Source organism: Ammospiza caudacuta, chromosome 3, assembly GCF_027887145.1.
Source record: "Ammospiza caudacuta isolate bAmmCau1 chromosome 3, bAmmCau1.pri, whole genome shotgun sequence".
Lineage (NCBI taxonomy): Eukaryota > Metazoa > Chordata > Aves > Passeriformes > Passerellidae > Ammospiza > Ammospiza caudacuta.
The window spans coordinates 112,284,270-112,303,209 of NC_080595.1; the positions used below are offsets into that span (position 1 = coordinate 112,284,270).

Below are 18,940 nucleotides of genomic sequence, written 5' to 3' on the forward strand. Positions count from 1 at the left end.
AACATAAATTTTTTGTGAAGGGCTAAAAGTTTGTAGTAAGTATCTTTGTGCATCTGCAGTGTAACAGAACACAAAAAGTTATGCATCTTGCATATCATATGCATACCTGAAAAACAATGCTTAAATCTAAGGCTTGATATTCAGGGCTTGTAGTCTCTTAATTAGACAACTGCTGTAGAAAAGTCATTGTGTGTAATTGCTTACTGTTGAAATCAATTATCTTTTCCATTTATTCTCATATTATTGCAAGAAAATCACTGCAAATTAAGTTTGAAAGAGGAATTCTAAGTATTTCACAGATCATCTGAAAGAGCTCACAGATGTAATACAGTGATATTCAGCAGTTTATAAAGGACAAAGGTACGGACAAAATTAGTTTCTAATCTGATGGTTCTTAGTATTGAAAGACTGGAATTGGGTAAAAAGTATTTGCAAATTGGAGGTCAAATTTTGAACCTCTGCTCTGTTTGGTTCTGAGTCAAACATTGAAGCCACTGGAAATAAAACTGCTTTGATTTGCAAGAAGCTCTGATGATTTTTATTTGCCTGTTAGTCTGTTAATGTGTGAGATCATTTATACTTTATACGCATGCTTTTGTGTTGGCATCAAGAGATTCTTCTTAATTCAAGAAGCTTTTTCTTAACAGTTTAATAGTGAATTTAGAGATGAAAAAGTGAGTAATTCAGAGGAATGATTCAGGTGAGGAGTCTTGCCTGCACTGGGACTTGTTTCTTGTATTATTTTGAAGTAGTAAAATGAAATGCTTATCTGCTTATTCATTTTTCTTTTATTTTCTTTTTTTTTCTCTTTTTTTTTTTTCACTTGAGAGCATTTTCTTTTAACATGTAGGATTTACACCTGCATTGATATGATCTTGTACCTTGGTCTTTTTGTGTCTGGTCCATCTTAGATGTAAGACCATGCAAGAAATTAAAGTAGTAGTGAGCTTCTTGTATCCTGATGCTGCTCATATGTCAGTAGCAGTGCAAAAGCAAAATTCTGACTAACATAAATCAGCAGAAAGCATTCCGTGACTTAGGTAAGATTTAGATTACCCTGATTTAAGCTGTAGCATCTATAAAGTGTGGGCCAGGAGTATAAGAGAACAAAAGGGTTACAGAGACATTACAGGAATTGTAACCCTTTTGTGTTACTTGGACTTTCTGTATCTTATTTGCTTTGGTTGAAATTGCCCTGTTTTGCTTTTTTTTCCCCCTTATGTTAGAATTAAAATGTTGATTGCAAAGACTTTGGGTATATTTACAGTGGGGACTGCACTGCAGACTGCACTGCAGCTTAGAAACGCAAAGTCTGCTTGGAAGTTGCCTGGGTGAGCAGCTTGTGCTCCATGACCCACAGCTCACTGCAGCTCCTTTCCAATGGGTTTGTCCCCAAATTCTCCTCTGGAGGCTGTGGCCAGCTCTGTGCTCATCCCCAGGCTCCCCATGCAGCAGCCTGCAGTGTGGGCATCCTCCTTGTGAAAGTTTCACTGCTGCTGATAATTTAAAGCTGGAGATACTTACTGCTCTTTGCTCACTTCCAGGAGAATTGCAGGGAAAAATACAGTATGACATTTTTTTTCTTCTTTTCTTTTTGTATGCAAAAGGGTTCACTTCAAAGTGAGGTTTTTTGGTGAAAGTGTGGTCGCAGCATAGAAAAGTTTATGTTGACTTTGATAGGATGAGGAACAGATTTAGGGTTAAAAAGGAAGGAGACTGTTGCTGAGAAGAGATGGGTGTGGAAGTTGAAGAGCAAAAGCAAGTGCAGAATTCCTATCTTCTCCACCCTCCACCCACCCTGTTAGTAGCCCTCTGCCCAGCCCTTTTGTTGGTCAGCCTGAAGGCACAGGTGGCATTGACAACTGAAGTCCAGGCTACTGTCACTTCTCCAGTAGAAGGGTTTATTGCAGGGGATCTTCTCCTTGGGTAAAGGGAATGTTCCCTCAGTGGTAGAACAGATCCTGAAGATCTTAGAATACGTGTGGTGCTTGGTGAGATTTGCTAAGATGAGCTGTTAGTCCTGTAGAATAGTTCTCTGATGTCAGTAAGGGTTGTGTTCAGGATTTAGGATATGCTTACAGCATATCTCGCTTTTATTTCAGTTCAGGTTTAGAACTGACATGAGGCTTGGGAGAAGGATGCTGGTGTTACTGAGCCATTGTTCTCCCGGGAGGTTTGGGAGAAGGATGCTGGTGTTACTGAGCCATTGTTCTCCCAGGAGGTTTGGGAGAAGGATGCTGGCAACACGGAGCTGTTGCTCTGCACTTTGCAGCATGTGTTGGCCACAGCTGCAGGCTAGGGGTGTGAGGAGCTTGCCAGGACTGCAGTAGCAGAGCTTGGAGTGTTGGGGCTCTGGAGCAGCAGTTCCCACAGCAGGTGGCCATGGGGACTCCTGGAAGTTGCCACTTCTCAAGAGCATTGGTCCCTCAGAGCTGCAGAATTCTCATACAAAGCTGGCTTTGGGCACAGAACTTGGAGCAGAGGGAGTTCTCCAGCTTATTGCTGCTTTTCCACCTCTGGAGACCTTATTCTGTAGCCATTATGCTCTTAGCATCTGGCAGTCAGGCTTGGAAACACTCTGCTTCCATTTGGCCTCTGCAGCAGGGGAGCAGTTATTTAGTACTGAAGGCAAAGCTTTTTGGTTGCTGCATTTGGGGCTGCTCATCCTTTTGATGAACAGAGGCTTGTATGGGTACCTTGGCAGTGACAGCTGGCCCCATGGCACTGACACCACAAACCATCCAACAAGCCCTTCACTTCTGATCAGCTGCTGCTTTGAGTTGGCTTTTTTAATCCAGAAATTGGGTCAGGCTAATCAACATGCTACTGACTGTAGATCAGGAACTAGAAGAGTTGAGAAGGCAACCAGAGAAATCACAAAGTGCAGTTCTGCTTTGAAGTTCACCTGGATAATTAAGATTCTTTCAGTGCCTCTAGATGATAATTTCATGTAATGATCTTTGTTACATAAGCAATTAGTTAATGAATATCTTGTTTATTTCTAATAGAGGAATCCCAGACATCACTGAAACAGTGGAAGAGAATTTAAACTTGTGTTTCTTACTCTGAGCAATGTGTTTTTATATGATTAATTCTGCATATTCTCTTCTCATTTTTGTTCACACAGACCATTCCATTCAGAAGCAAGGTAGGACTGGGGTGACTTGGCATTACTGTAAGAGAGAAGAAACACTAATGGTCCAGATGGAGCACATCCTGAAGGCAGTAATGTAATGTGGATGGGGCCATTATCTTAACACAGGGAAAAAACTCAATGTGTACATGAGCCAGGCAGCAAAGAGCATAGTAGGAATAGTTTCACTGTTTGGACTGTTGGAGGATTAATCCCCATTGGAACAGGATCTCTGTCAATCTGTGAACTCATTACTCAGTTCAGATGCTCCAGTGGGTACCCTGCTAATGGGAATTGTTTGGGATGGATGGGTTGGAGGTTCAGTCACTGTCCTGCAGCTGCCTATCAGAGGTTTAGCAGTCTAAACTTCTGAGGTCTAAAGGGCAGAAGCACACAAGATGCTTGTGGTTTTTGCTCTCCACTTCAATTCTCCTCTTGTCTAAGTGGCTCATTCACAAAGATGTTCTGAGGTTTAAAGTTTAAGTGCTCTAAGGCCAGAGTCAAGTGAAGAAAACTGGAGAAAGGGGAGAAGTGTTGCTGCCCCCTGGATGGTGCCAGCTGTCCAGTGGCAGCAAGCATGACTTGCTGGGAGAGTTTCTGGGTTTCTGCCTTTACATCCTTCTCCTTAGCCATGTGAGCTTGATCCGTGGGAAGAGTCTGTTGCAGTCATAAGACTTCACAGACGGGCTCTAAGGAGGGAACCAAACAACAGCATGACTGCCAAAAATACCCTGATGGCTCAAAGGCCTGCTCTGTACCTTCTCTTGGTATTTTCCATAGTTGGTAGTTCTTTCTAATTGCAAATAAGGTTGAGTCTGGGAAATCTGCATGATCCAAGAGTTCTGCTGGAGAAATAGACTTGTGTGTCTTTTGATCTCTGCTTACTGTCTGTGTTGATCTGGAGCAAGTAATGGAGAGGAGCTTTGCAAATGCTGCAGTGCTGTTTGCAGGACACTGACCCTGCTCTTGGCTTCAGGGTCAGCACAGAGAGACTCTGACAGCAAAGCTGGGGCTTGTGCAGCCAGTGCTGCTGCACACTGAGGTGCTCCCAGTTCCAGTCACAGGCTGGGCTTTGTCCTTCTAACACCCTTATGGGAAGCCAACTGGACTCTTTAGGGAAGTTCCCAAAGAAATGATAGAATGGTAAGACTTCTAAAGGTCCTAATGTGCTCTTCAGGCTGGTCTTCACTTATTTGTACTTGCTTTTCCCCTGCCTCAGAAGAAGGGGGTGCTGCTCTTTCACCAGAGGTTGGTGGCAGCTGCAGGTGTTTACACACCTCTGAATATGGCAAAACTTCTGCTTCTCCTTCTTCACCCTTTTAATGCTAACAGGGAATGGCACAGCAAGTCAGAGAGCTTTGTATTGTCTCTGATCCTCCTTTCTGTTGGAAGTCACATGAATATATTTCCCTTTCATAAGGATAGCTAGACAATGAGTAATTTGTCAAATGAAAATAAATAGCAACTAGAATGTGTTGGTAGAAGGTGCAGAATTAATCCAAGGCAGGTAGTAAGGTAAGATGGAGCTTAGAGGATTCTACTGACAAATGGCCCAGCCTGTATGAGGAGCACTGAAGAGATGGTGATTTTCTTAAGCAGATTTGAAGAATTAATCAGTGCAGCTGTGGATTGATGTACCTGTAATATGGAGACATGTGTGATACTGATTTTTCATTAAATAATTACTTAAATTATTAAAATTTTAGAATAAAATTAAAATTCTCAGAAGAACCTAGAGAGATAAAGTATTCAAGTTCTTTCTCTTCTTCTCAAAAAAAAATATCAAGGGCACATTATCTTCAGGTCTGCAGTGATCCAGTCTCATTTTCCTCTGAAGGTGCTGTAAATGTGCACTCTTTTGTCTCAAATTTTACTGATGCTGTTTGCTGCTGCTTAGCATGACTAAGATTTGATACTGAGCAGTGTTGCAGGTTCTGAGGCAGAGGTCTGCACCAACCTTTTATGTATCTTTAGTAATTTTTTAGTAATTTATAGCAATTTTTTTTTTTTTTTTTTGCTAATTGACTAATGTACATGCTTTGTGGTTGAAGAGATCTTCCTTTAATATTTTCTAGGGGTGCTTCTACCAGAGGCCTTAAATAATCTACTCACTTTTGATTATTCAAGTGCTAAACAGCCTGTTTGCTTTGGAAGATGCTGCCTAATCATATGCTAGAGTGCAAACAACTGTGACAGTGTGGTCTTGAGCAGAGAATTCTTCCTTGGCAAAAAGACACAGAGGAAATTGTAGCACAGTTTGTCAAACACTTGGCTGACACACAGGCTGCCAGGGACCAGAAACTGCCCAAGCCAAGCTCCAGTCAGTGGCCACTGCTGGAACACTGTGTGTTCTCCATGCACATATTTAGTGGCACCAGCATTGAGTGCATGAGCCTCTCCTGAAGATTTCCCCCTCTAATATGATTTTCAATAAGCAACTTCTCCTTCTAAAGGCCAAAAGAATTAAAATTTCCCCCAGGGGAGACTTCTCCCCTTTCTTTTCCTTATTGGCAATGCCTGTAAAAGGCACATGCAGCCGTGGAGTTTGGCTCCAGCCTGTGTTTTCCATCTAGGATTCTGGTTGATTTCTGCTTTGTCCGTGTCCATTCCTGGAAGCACAGACTGCCTTCTCACAACATCAGTGTCCTTGTGATGCCTTTAACTGTTCCCACATGGAATTTCTGTGGATGCTGAATTAAGGAGAAGCCTTTGGTTGTAGCAGTTGTGATGGAGCAAAGAGCTCTGCTGTCCTTGCAGGGTGGGAAAACACCTGGATGGGTCTGTGTAGAGCTGGATGCTGCAGCAGCATCTCCATGACACCTTCTCTTCTGTACACCTGCAGTTGCTGGAAAACCTCAGTGATGTTATAGCCAAAAAGTTCCAAGTCTTCTCATTTGCACATGGAAAACTAAGGAACCAGGAAGTAAGTTCTCTGACTAGGAAACTGGATTTGGCATGCAGAGATGGTGTAATGAATAATTATTTTTTTTATTAATCATGCAGTTGTGCAACGTTTCAAGAGCATCAACCCTTGTTCTTGTTGGTGACTTTAATCTACCAGATATCTGCTGGGAATTTAACACAGCAGTAAAGAGGCAATCAAGAAAATTCTTAGAAACTATGGAAGATAACTTCTTGTTACAGCTGGTAGATCAACCCACCAGGGAAGGGACTACATTAGACTTGTTATTTACAAACAGGGATGGGCTGGTGGGGGATGTGATGGTTGGAGGTCGTTTAGGGCAGAGTGATCATGAAATAATAGAGTTTTCAATACTTGGCGATATTAGGAGGAGCACGAGTAAAACTCGTACATTGGATTTCCGGAGGGCGGACTTTGGCCTGTTTAAGAGATTAATTCAGAGTGTCCCTTGGGAAGCCGCCCTTAAAAATAAAGGAGTTCAGGAAGGGTGGGCTTTCTTCAAGGCAGAGATCTTGAAGGCGCAGGAACAAACCATTCCTGTATCCCGAAAGATCAGTCAACGGGGCAAACGTCCAGCCTGGCTGGGTAAGGAGATCTTGGAAGAGCTTAGGAATAAAAAGAGGACGTATCAGAGTTGGAAAAAGGGTCAGGTCTCCAAGGATGTATTCAAGAGGGCTGCTAGAGTTTGCAGGAAAAAAATTAGGGAGGCCAAAGCCCAGTTTGAACTCAGGATAGCGACTGCTGTTAAGGACAACAAAAAATGTTTTTATAAATATATTAATAGTAGGAAAAAAGGTAAGACCAGCCTTTGTTCCTTAATGGACACAGGTGGTAATTTAGTATTTACAGACGAGGAGAAGGCAGAAGTGTTCAATGCCTATTTTACCTCGGTTTTTAATGAGAAGATAACTTGCCCTCAAGACTCCCGTCCGTCTGGACTGGTAGATGGTTTTAGGGAACAGAATGGTCCCCACATTATCCAGGAAGAGGCAGTTATAGAACTATTGAAATGCCTGGACATTCACAAATCTATGGGACCAGACGGGATCCACCCCAGGGTGATGAGAGAGTTGGCGAGTGAGATTGCAAAGCCACTCTCTATCATTTACCAACAGTCGTGGATTACTGGTGAGATTCCGGATGACTGGAAGCTGGCCAATGTGATACCTATTCACAAAAAGGGCGCAAAGGATGACCCTGGAAATTATAGACCAGTCAGTCTGACATCTATACCTGGCAAAATAATGGAACAGTTCATATTACGTGCCATCATGCAAGACTTGCAGGATGGCCAGGGTATCAGACCTAGCCAGCACGGATTTAGGAGGGGTAGATCATGTCTAACTAACCTGATCACTTTTTATGATCAGGTAACCCGGCTAGTGGATGCAGGGAAGGCTGTAGATGTTGTTTTTCTGGATTTCAGAAAGGCCTTCGACACTGTTTCCCATAGCATACTCCTACACAAGCTAGCTGGCCGTGGTCTGGATAGGAATACCCTTTGCTGGGTTCAAAACTGGCTGGATGGCTGGGCCCAAAGAGTGCTGGTGAATGGTGTCACATCTAGCTGGCGACCAGTCACAAGTGGTGTCCCTCAGGGTTCTGTGTTGGGACCAGTTTTGTTCAATATTTTTATTGACGATATGGATGAGGGCTTAGAGTCTTTTATTAGTAGTTTCGCTGATGATACCAAATTGGGTATGAGTGTAGATCAACTAGAGGGGTGTAGGGCTCTCCAGAGAGACTTGGAACGGCTGGACAAATGGACAGAATCAAATGGGATGAACTTCAATAAGTCCAAGTGCCGAGTATTGCACTTCGGCCATAATAATCCCCTGTACCGATACAAGCTGGGGATGGAGTGGCTGGATAGTGCCCAGGTGGAAAGGGACCTGGGGGTGCTGGTTGACAGTCGATTGAATATGAGCCAGCAATGTGCCCAGGTAGCCAAGAGGGCCAATGCCATCCTGGCCAGTATCAGAAATGGTATGGCCAGCAGGAACAGAGAGGTCATTCTTCCCCTGTACTCGGCACTGGTGAGGCCTCACTTGGAGTACTGTATCCAGTTCTGGGCCCCTCACTTTAAGAGGGACGTTGAGTTACTTGAGCGTGTCCAGAGGAGAGCAACGAAACTAATAAGGGGCTTGGAACACAAGCCATATGAAGAGCGACTGAGGGAGCTGGGGTTGTTCAGCCTGGAGAAAAGGAGACTAAGGGGTGACCTCATCACTCTCTACAACTTCCTGAAGGGTGGCTGTAGTGAGCTGGGGGTCGGCCTCTTTCTCCGGGCGACAACGGATAGAACAAGAGGACACAGTCTCAAGTTGCGTCAAGCTAGATGTAAGTTAGAAGTAAGAAGGAAATACTTCACAGAAAGAGTGGTCAGAAACTGGAATCATTTACCCAGTGAGGTGGTAGAGGCATCATCCCTTGAAGAATTTAAAAAAAGACTGGATGTGGCACTTGCTGCCATGATCTAGCTGAACAGTTAGAACATCGGCTGGACTAGATGATCTTATAGGTCTCTTCCAGTCTTGAAAATTCTGTGATTCTGTGATGTTCTGTAGATGTTCAGTCTCAAATGTCATTGAGCTCTAGGCATTTTCCAGAGACCAAGGGGCTGTGCTGAGTTAGAGCTGATTTTGGTTGGTTTTTGGTGGGGGTTTTTGTGGTTTGTTTTTGTTGGGGTGTGTGTGTTTGTTTGTTTTCTTGTTTTTAATTAGCCCAAACTTGCTGCTTTTCAGAATCTGCATTAAATTCTGGCAGACAGAAAGACTGACTTTATTTTACAGGATGGATTCATATTGATCAAGAGCATGGAAGAGCCTCCAGTTTTGCAGCACCAGGTAGTTCCACCTGTTGAAATAATAGTCCCTGAGCTGAGAAACCAAATGAACCATTGAGCTCTGAGCAGCAACAACAAGCAGCTGTGCAGGGGAATTTCTGAAGCACAATTTGTCACTTGCAGAAGAATCTCTCTGCTTCATCTGTTGCAGTTAGGGATATGTTTGCTGTTAAAAGGTGGAGGCATTCAGAGGGCTGAATCATGCAGCAGCTGCACAGGCACAGAGAAGCCTCTTTGCTGAAATCTTGTCCTTTTATTCATGTAGGTCAGATGTGCTGGTGTGAGGCAGATGAACAAATAATGGTAAAAAACCTGCTAATCCTCTCAATAAAATAAGTTCCATATGTGGAAAAGATAAGATGATTGTTTTATTTGCTGTATTAATTTTACTCAAACATTGCCATTCTCAAGTTTCATCATCCTTTGCTGTGTATCTTTGTGCCTGGTGACAAGGTTCATTCAGTTTTGGCTACTTGTCCACATTTCTTAGAGAAAACCTTTAACTAAACCACTAAGAATAAAAACTTTTGAATTGTCTGAATAATTACACCTGTACTGACAAATTTGGTCCTGGCCTCAGTGTTACCAAACAAACAGGTGCACATTAACCACAAAGCAAATGTTGGTTGTGGTGGTGTGTATTTTGTTTTGTTTGGAGGATTATTGTTTTATTTCTTACTACTGATAGAAAAACAAAACCAAAAGCAACCAGCAGAAATGGCTTTTCTCCCTCAGAGGACTTTTTTTTTAGAGAAGCAAGTAACTCTAAGGGGCAGATCATAGGTGGAACTGTTCTGAGATGAGGGAGGAGGAAATCAGTTGTTATTCAAAATGTGGCCAAAATGAGGAAGGGGTGCATGGGGATTGAGAGGAGGGAAGTCACTCTGGTGAAGTTCCTCTGTTGGGAAGGACCAAGAGTGGGGAAAGCTCCTATGGAGGCTGGGGCAGGTTGTGGCAGGTGGCAGCAGACCTGGTGTCTGTGGGGGTGACAGCAGCAGGGGAGTTGGGATGGAAGGAGAGCTCATGAAAACAAGAGTAATAATGAAAGACCAAGGTGAGAACAGGTGAGTTTGGCTTCTTGTGATGTAGTGGAATGATTTAAGGGCAGAAGATGATACAAGATGCTGGAAAAACCCATTGATAGTCTAAAAAAAGGAGGATTTTATGACAAAGCTTTCATCAAGCACGTGTTAAGCATCATTGAAACCTTAGTTAAATTAATCTTGACAGCTTTCTGCTTTACTTCATCTTCCACAGGCTTCCATCCCACCTCCAGGTAACAAAATCCCTGTGTGAATGGGTACTCTGGGCTGCTGCCACTCTGCTTTCAGCTCCTTCCTCAAAACTTTTTGCTGTTAAATGTCTCACAAGGAATTAAATGATTGAACATAACTAGACTAAGCTACGTATGCATGCACGGGACAGAAAATAATTTGGAAACCTTAAAAAAAAAATTCTCTTTCTATATATTCTGTTCCCACCTCCTCTGTCTTTCTGCTTCATCCTCCTGGAATGCAAGAAGGAATTTTGTGTTTTCCCTTGTTTTTGTTCAGTGTGGTAGATGATACTAGAAACAAATAACAGTAATTTTTAAACTGTTGGAAATAACCAACCAGTAGGTGAAACAGTAAGACAGATATCAAATTATGAGACTGTTCTGGTTGCAGTTTTTTAGCAAATGGAGGTAGGTAATTTTATTTGGTTTTCAGGTTTGATTTTAGCAATTGAAGAAATTAATAATGGCAAGTACTGTTGGTGAAAATTAATTTGAAGTTAGCTTTTGAAATAAAGACTGAAGTCAGAGGAAAATAATTTTTCTGAAAAGTCATTTTCAGTGACCTTATGGAGCTGGTAAATAGTGTCTCCTAAGAAGATTATCTGAGAGACCAAGAACATGAGAATTAGCAGCTAAGGAGGCATTTTTGAATGCATAATGGAGATTATCTATCCTGATGCAAAGGACAGATGGGACATACAATGAGAGACTGTTAGGGCTACATCAGATTCTCCTTTTGCTTTAGAGCAGTTTAAAGATTTAATTATAATGTGAAAATCAAGTGTGCAAAATCACTAAATAGGTTTCCATTATCAGAGGTTTTAAGTAAGAACAAAGGAAGTCTTGTGATATATAAAAATTGAGAGGAAAACAATGTGTAAATCCATTAATAGCAAGATACATAATGTGGGGAGGGTTATGGTGTAACTGATTTCATTTATGTTATATGATAACGCAGATAATTACCTAAATAATTAGAGAAAGCAACCCTAGTAGTGGCCACAGCAAAAAAAAAACCTGCTAAAAATGCAGGAGTAAGACAGATATTTAAGTGTACAGGAGCTGTAAAAATCTACCTAGGTATGCTTAAGGATGCAGCTGAAATAATTTTTTACTATTTGAAATTATCTTTTATGAATTCATAGGTTACAAAGAGACTGGTGAGGATGAGAGATTAAAAAAAAATAACATTTGTGTTTAAAAGGGAGAGAGGAGAAAGATCTGAACAATTACAGATATTTTTACCTGACTCAGATTTTGGAAATAATTTGGAAGTACTTTGGAAGTAACTAGGCCTGGGTTGTGTAGACCAAGTCATATCAAATCGATGTGCCTTCCTTGTTTGACAGGGCAATGGGATAAGTGGGATAAAGGAGATGTGGAGTGTAGATATTTTGACTAAAGCTTTCACACTGTTCAAGTCATTTCCATAAGTAATCTACACTCCAAATATAATTTCCATAAGGTGGGTGCATAGTTGTTTACAGAATGTCAAAACCAGAACCAGTTCATTCTCAAATGGTGAAGCCATTTAAGTGGATGAGCTCACATGTTCCTTCCTGAAAACAGGTTGAGAATAATGGCAGTAGTCAAAAGGGAAAAGCCTCAAAAAAAGTGTGAATGACACTGTCTTGGTAGGGCAGGGTCAAAATTCTGAACAGCCCTTGTTTAAACAACAGGATGAAATCTAGTGCAAGAAGAAATAAATCAGTCACAGCTGTATAAAGACATTCTCGTGACTAAACAGTTGTGTGATGCAAATCTCTTGAGTTCTAGTGAGCAGCAGTGGGTAATTAGCAGCAGTATCACACTTCTGTCAGCAAAACAAATGTGGAATCACTGAAAGGACTGGGTTAGAAGGGACCTTCAAATATCATCTGGTTCCACCCCTGCCCTGGGCAAGAACACCTTCCACTATCCCAGGTTGCTCCAAGCCCCATCCAGCCTGGCCTTGAGCACTTCCAGGGAAGAATTTCTACCTTAAATCCAATCTTAACCTGCCCTCTTTAGTTTAAACCCATTGCTTCTTTTCCATCATACAGGCCCTGGTAAAAGTCTGTCTCTATCTTTCTTATAAGTATCTCTCCATCTTATCTTTTTTAAGTATCCCAAGGCTGCCATAAACCTCAGAACTCCGAAAAGCCTTTTTTTCTCCAGCCCCAACTCTCTCAGCCTTTCCTCACAGGAGAGGTGCTTCTGCCCAGGTTTGCTGTTGCAGCTGTGCTGTTTGTCTCTGGTGAGACTGGTTAGAATTTTTAGATGCACATTTTCTTGTCTAGAAAGGAGATTTCATGTTGCTACCTTGTTTACAGAGCCTAAGAAGAAAACCACTGAGGTGTGAAAAGTAGTAATACCTTTATCTTCAGAAACAGCTGATTCCATGAGAGGAACTGCAGGCTGTGTGACCAGCCAGCTTTCTGCAGGCTGCTGCCAGTCCTTGAACCACAATTTGAGAGTTGTTGAGCTAAAAAAAAAATTCTTATTAATCAAGACAGCTGGGAGCAAAGCCAAATGCTGGGCCACAGCAGAAATGAACATGCTGCTTATGTTAGACAAAAGTAAATTATTAGTGTACTTAAAATTTTAGAGGCTTGGAAGCTGATGTGGTTTTGCCTGATGTTTTTTTTTAATAAGTGAATAAAGGGGAAAGATGTTTAGCTATCTGCTTCATGCTTTTGTAGCAAATTATTAGACTGACACTGTTGAAAAACTGTAGTGATGTAAGCAGGCTGCTTGCAACCCTAACTCCCAAAGTGGTGATATTTTTTGGCAAGGAGTATACATACAGTATTCTACTGGATGGCATACAGTAATAATCACAAAACAAGAGTTTACTCAATGCATACTACATCCTAGAATACAGTATAGAATATTTCTTCATGTCATTCAGTGTAAAATTGCTGCTTATAGTTTCATAGTTTATGTGTTGTGTAGTGAAATAGAAGCAGAGCAAAGGAGTAACAATTCCATAAAGAAAAGATCTTGGATAAGGGGAATTTACTTTGGGAATAAGTAGTTGGTATAAGAATGGTAAAATGATGGTGTAATGGGAGTGTACACTTGTTTGTAAAATGAGGTGTGGATGATAATGCTACAGGTTGGTACCTATTTAATTGCTCTGTTTTAGAATCCTAAAATTACCAAATCACAGCCTGGTTTGAATTGCAACAGACCTTAAAGATTATCCACTCCCACCTCCTGCCATGGTAGGGACACTTCCACAGACCTGCTTGCTCCAAGCCGTGTCCCACCTGGTCTTGAACATGCCCAGGGATGGGGCAGCCACAGCATCTCTGGGCAACCTGTGCCAGGGCCTCACCACCCTCACCAAGAAGAGTTTCTTCCTGATACTCAATCTAAACCTGAGCTCTTTCAGTTGAGGCCACTTATTTATATGAAGGTACCCTCATTGGTTTATTCCCCACTAATGTTTCCCATTAAATTTGAAGTTCATATGTAGCAAATCCAGTTCTATTGTGTTTCTGGTTTGAGTATCCCTTGGAGAAAGTCTGGACTATGCTGAGCATGAATATATTCACTTTTAATTGATAATTTGCCCTTCTTAATTTAATACTAATATCTCATACTGATTAAATACACATTTTCAATTTCAGTTCAAAAGTGTAAATTCTGTTCTTGGGGCTACAGTTGGTGCTGCTTCTGCAGTGCAGTGATTGCAGCTGGATGCAGGCACAGTCCATGCATCAAGCTGAGTGGTCAGGGACACCCTCTGAACTCTGAAGATGAAACCTCCACAGGGAACAGGTGGCTTCCCTTTATTTTGAGCAACTGCTTCCACCACATTTGGCATCCCACTTCTTCTCCTGTAATTTAGAATCTATTTGCTCCAAAAAATCTCCTTGACCTCAAAGCCAGACTCCTTGAGCCTGCACTGTGTCATGGGAGGCTTAGGTGGGATTCCCCAGAGGGGGATTGGGCACTGAGGGGGCTCCCCACGGAATGGTCACAGCCCCAAGGCCGACAGAGCTCAAGGAGTGTTTGGAAAACACTCTCAGGCACAGGGTGGGATTGTTGGGGTGTCCTGTGCAGGGCCCAGAGTTGGACTTTGGTCATCCTTGTGGGTCCCTTCCAGCTCTGGATGTTCTCTGGTTCTGCACGTTTGTGTCCAGCATTCCAGACTGGCACAAGGGCATTTGCAGGGTAAATGCAACACAGAGCCAGTGTGAAACAGTGCCACAGGGCAAGAAACTATGGGATACTGATTATTTTTGTGTCCTACTTATTTGTAAAAAACTTGTTCATAGAAAGGAAAAAAATCTCCATTTGTTACCACTCTGCTTGCCAGTCTCAGGGCTCGTTCCTTCTCCCCATTTGCTCTGGATCTGTGTACAGCAGCTTCAGTTTCATAATCCCAGTCCAGTATCTTTTTATTATCATGCTGTTACTGATATATTTTTCACATCAGGAAATGAAAATGATTTTGATGAAGAGCAGTGCTAGTTTTAGCTCTAAGATAGGATTGGTCTACTTTCCAATTCTTGTTTCTAAACAGAATTCATGCCAACTGGAAATTTTCCAGTTGGTTGAAAAATGACGTGGGAGCAGTTTGGTCAGGAATATTTGCTTTTTCACCCTGGGGTTCCTTCTGTCTGCCTAATAAAGCAATTATATCACTGTAAGACTGAAATTCCCTGTTCTGTCTGGAAGTGGATGGTACTAGTGGCTGTTGAGTCAGATGGAAAGCTCTGCTTATTTTTCTACCCTTCTGTACCCAGTACAGAACCTGTATCTGTCATCTCAGCCTTTTTGCCTGCTGGAATCTGCTTACTAAATCCACACAAATCCTCTTTCCTAGCCTGCACAAGCCCAGTTTTCTGATGTGTGCAAAATTCTTGATGTCATGAGGTACTGTAACACTGTAAAGTTCTAGAGGCTAATGAAGTATTGTGGTGTATACTGGAAATTAAAATATGCTGTTGAAATATTTTTTAATAGGCAGGTAAAGCATTGTGTGGTGTTCCCTTGGTATTTCAGCATCTGTGCAGATTGAGATCCTGGCATCCTCTATAAACTGGGACCTCTGATGGGGAAGAAAACAGCCTCTCCAAGTGTAAAAATGTTTCAAGCAATTTTTTTTCCCACTGAAGTTTATTCAAACTGGAAAGCATCTTTAGTTTTTTTGTAGGTCAGTGCTGAACTGGGGTTACCAGTGACAATCTAGAAGCAGCATGGAGGGAGGAGTGTATCATCTCTGTTTATGCAGATGCTTTCCATTAATTTTCTGCCATGATCTGCAAAATCAAATTCACAGTTAAACTTTTCAGACTGATAACAGCGTTAAGAAGAATTATACCCAGCAGATTACAGCTCATTTGAGCCTCCTCTGAGGGCACCAAATCAGTGGATGTGGGAGAATGAGAAACTCACAGTCTTTTATAACTCTTTCGATGCAATGTGTGAACATTAACATTTTAATCTGTGGAAGTTCTGCTATTTGAAATCAGGAGGAACACACTGTTATCTTTAGTTATTCCTTTTTCTGAACTGAAATTTTATATATATATATACATACATACATACATATTTATTTATTTATACTGCTGTCTTTATATTTTAGCACAGTTCCTGTTATGGGGAAAGTCTATCCTATGTAATAATTAAAAAAAAAAAAAAGAAAAATAAATCTGTTCAAATAAATGCTTCAAGTACAATTGTTCTCTTATAAACAATTAGTGAAGGAAGGACTACAAGGAGCAAATAGGTTACAAAGAAAATATGCATAAAGAATTGATGATGAACATGGATTTTCACTGGCAAGCTACAGAAGGAGATATGCTCCCTTCCTCTGAGCATGTGGCCTCCTCTGGACCTGCTCCATCGGGTCCATCTCCTCTTTGCAGTGGGGTCCTCAATGCTGGATGCAGAAGAGGGGCAGAATCTCCTCCCTCACCTCCTGCACTCCTTGTCTTTGGTCCAGACAAAAATATAGATGATATATATGAATGTGATGTCAATATCCCCCAATTTATCACATTTGTAAACAGGACATTTCTTGCTCTTCCAGCTCACTGATTATATTTTCTTTAGTTTTCTTTTTACAACTTCCTTGCACGTTTATCTCTGATATTTCTGTTTATCCCATTAATTCAGAAACACCATTTACTTGTAGTTGATGTAGGTTTGCTAAAGACTCCACTCGGCCACTTGACTGGAGGCAAAGTATTCCCATCCTTGGTTTATGTTCCCTGTACAAAGAGCCTCCAGTCTTGGAGGCTGCAGCTCCCAGGAGCTGCTCGGAGTACAGACAACAGACCTGCTCGAGTAATTTGCAAATGAAGTGTAAGACAGGGAATGACAGATGGTTGGGACAGACTGGGAAGAGCAAGGAACAGTCAAACAGCACAAACAGAGCATTAGACAGTGGTCACAGTGCTGCTGGTTGTGACTGGGGGTGTCACTGACTGTGGGCTGCAGAGGATGATGATGAGAGGATGTGCATTGATGGGTCAGGAGTTCCCCTTGAACCTTTTTTCATCAGTTAAGTAACATTTGTGGAGCTGCATGATATTAGATTCTATTCTGCTCTCCTACTTGTTTTTTTTTTTTTGCTTCATAGTCACTTTCAAAATTGTCAGTGTCCTTTCCAAATCCAGACAAGTTGAAACTGTATTTTTAGTCCTCTTCGTGCAGTTTGCAGTGTTAGAGGAGAGGAGAGGGAGAAAGTATTCCCCATGACTGATGAGAACAGCTGAAATGCTATAAATGTTGATCACTGTAGGCAAAACAGTAAATCAGGAATGGGCAATGCAAGCATTTTATCAGTTTAAACTGTCCCATGGCTTGTTCTTGTTTATTTTTCTAGTTTAACTGGGTTGACAGTGTCAGGGAATAAGTAGTGTGCATTTTATGGTTGTTTTACAACATTGCATCTCCAAGACTATAAATAAGACGCAGTTTCTCAGCTCTTGGTGGTGCCTTTATTGTAGTTTATCCTTGCATTTAGCATTTTGCACACTGACGTCCTGATTCTGCATCACACCCACAGAGGTGTCCCCTGACACTTCCACAGCCTCAGTAACAGTTTTTTAAGAGGCTGAGGTTTCTGTACTCCAGTTGGGGATTGTGTAAAAATAAAGTGATTCAGAATGAGTTAGGAAAACTCTGGTTCTACTCCCATGGTTTCCCATGAGCCTGTGGTTTCCCCCAGTGGCTGTGGGTCCATCCTGGCCTCAGTGTCACCACATGAACAGGACAGTGGGGTGGCCTCAGGAGGCTGGAGGACATGAAATTGCAGATGCCAAAGATCAATGAAAATTGGGGTCATAATAAGATGGATATTTCTGTAGCTTTTCTTACAGTATCAAAGTTTATACAGTTAATAGGAAGAAATTCTTTGGTGTGAGGGTGGTGAGGTCCAGGCACAGGTTGTCCTCAGAAGCTGTGGCTGCCCCATCCCTGGAAATGTCAAAAGCCATGTGGGACAGGGCTTGGAGCAATCTGGTTTAGTGCAAGGTGTCCCTGCCCATGGGTTTGGAACTAGGTGAGCTTTAAGGTCCCTTCCAACTCATACCATTCTGTAGTTCTATGAATATTAATAATTTTCACACAGCTTCTCATAATAAATAATTTCAGTCCTAGATTTGTGCACAGGATTGACCACCAGTCCCTTATTTATTTTCTCTAGCACTTCAGTTTGGTTGTGGAGTTGTTTTATTCTTCTCCTGGAGTGCCAGCTAACTATTTTTATGAGAGATACAGGCTTGTGTCTACATTAGCATTTTGAGTCTGAGCTGGGCATTCTCATGAGGCAACTTTCCTGTTGCTCTTCATTAACTGTGTTTTTTGTTCACATCACAGAGCAGTTCATGAACTGGATGCCTTTCAGATGAAATTCATATAGAAGATGCACTCTTAGTAGCATGCCTGATCTGCTCCAACTGCTAATGGGCATTCAGTCTGTGGCACCTGATCAGAAAGTCAGCACCAACTGTTTTGCTGCAGAGATCTGCTCCTGGAACATTCCTTATTAACATAAATGTAGCAGCTTTTGGTAAAAACTAATTAAGGTTGTTTTTCTTCCTTATTTTGTGTGCTAAATTAAGATAATAAGAACTTTAGAAACATATACACAGTAATTTGTTCTTTTGCTACCAATTAATTGTTGGGCTTAACAACAGGAACAAAACAAAAGCAATAGCTGGTATTGTACTGTGAACATTCTTAAATCCAATGCAGATGAGTCCCTTGGAGTTTACTACATACATTATCTACTCAGTTATTGTTTGAAATCTTAAAGCAAACAGAAATAGGCAGTTCTTTCAGGACAGTCTGAATATTTTTTTCATGTCTTTGTTCTTAGCATTATTTTTACCATTCTCAAGCCAAAATGTTAGGCTGCTATTTGGAAAACAAATGCATTAAATCTTCCACAAATCTGTTCAGGCTTTGATTTTTTTTCCCACAGACAAATACAATGCAAAAGAGAAAAATAAAAGGCAACTATTATGTGATGTTGCACAATGATGGTAGCCAGCACTGGAATCAAATGTAGCTTTTCAGGGAACAAAGAATGATGTTTCTACAGAACACTCCCCAGCACTGGGGTTGAAACTAATGGATCTGGTCATAGAATGTGCACTTTGCGAGCTGGTTTGAAAGAGCACTTCCAGCATTTCAGGGAGCTCATACAGCATCTGGAACTGGAGTACTTCAAATATGGTGTGCTCAGAAAAGCTGTGGCTGATGATACAGTAAAATAACAGTGTTCCTATAAAGAAGAAATGTAAAGTGTGGATTTTTCTT

The 18,940-nt window shown here is 41.5% G+C and overlaps 1 protein-coding gene across 2 annotated transcripts in view; it reads left to right on the forward strand.

The window, feature by feature from the left end:
* The window catches only part of RCAN2 (regulator of calcineurin 2), a 79,700-nt gene that overhangs the window by 35,204 nt on the left and 25,556 nt on the right, over positions 1–18,940 (forward strand). The gene's annotated exons all lie outside the window — the stretch shown is intronic.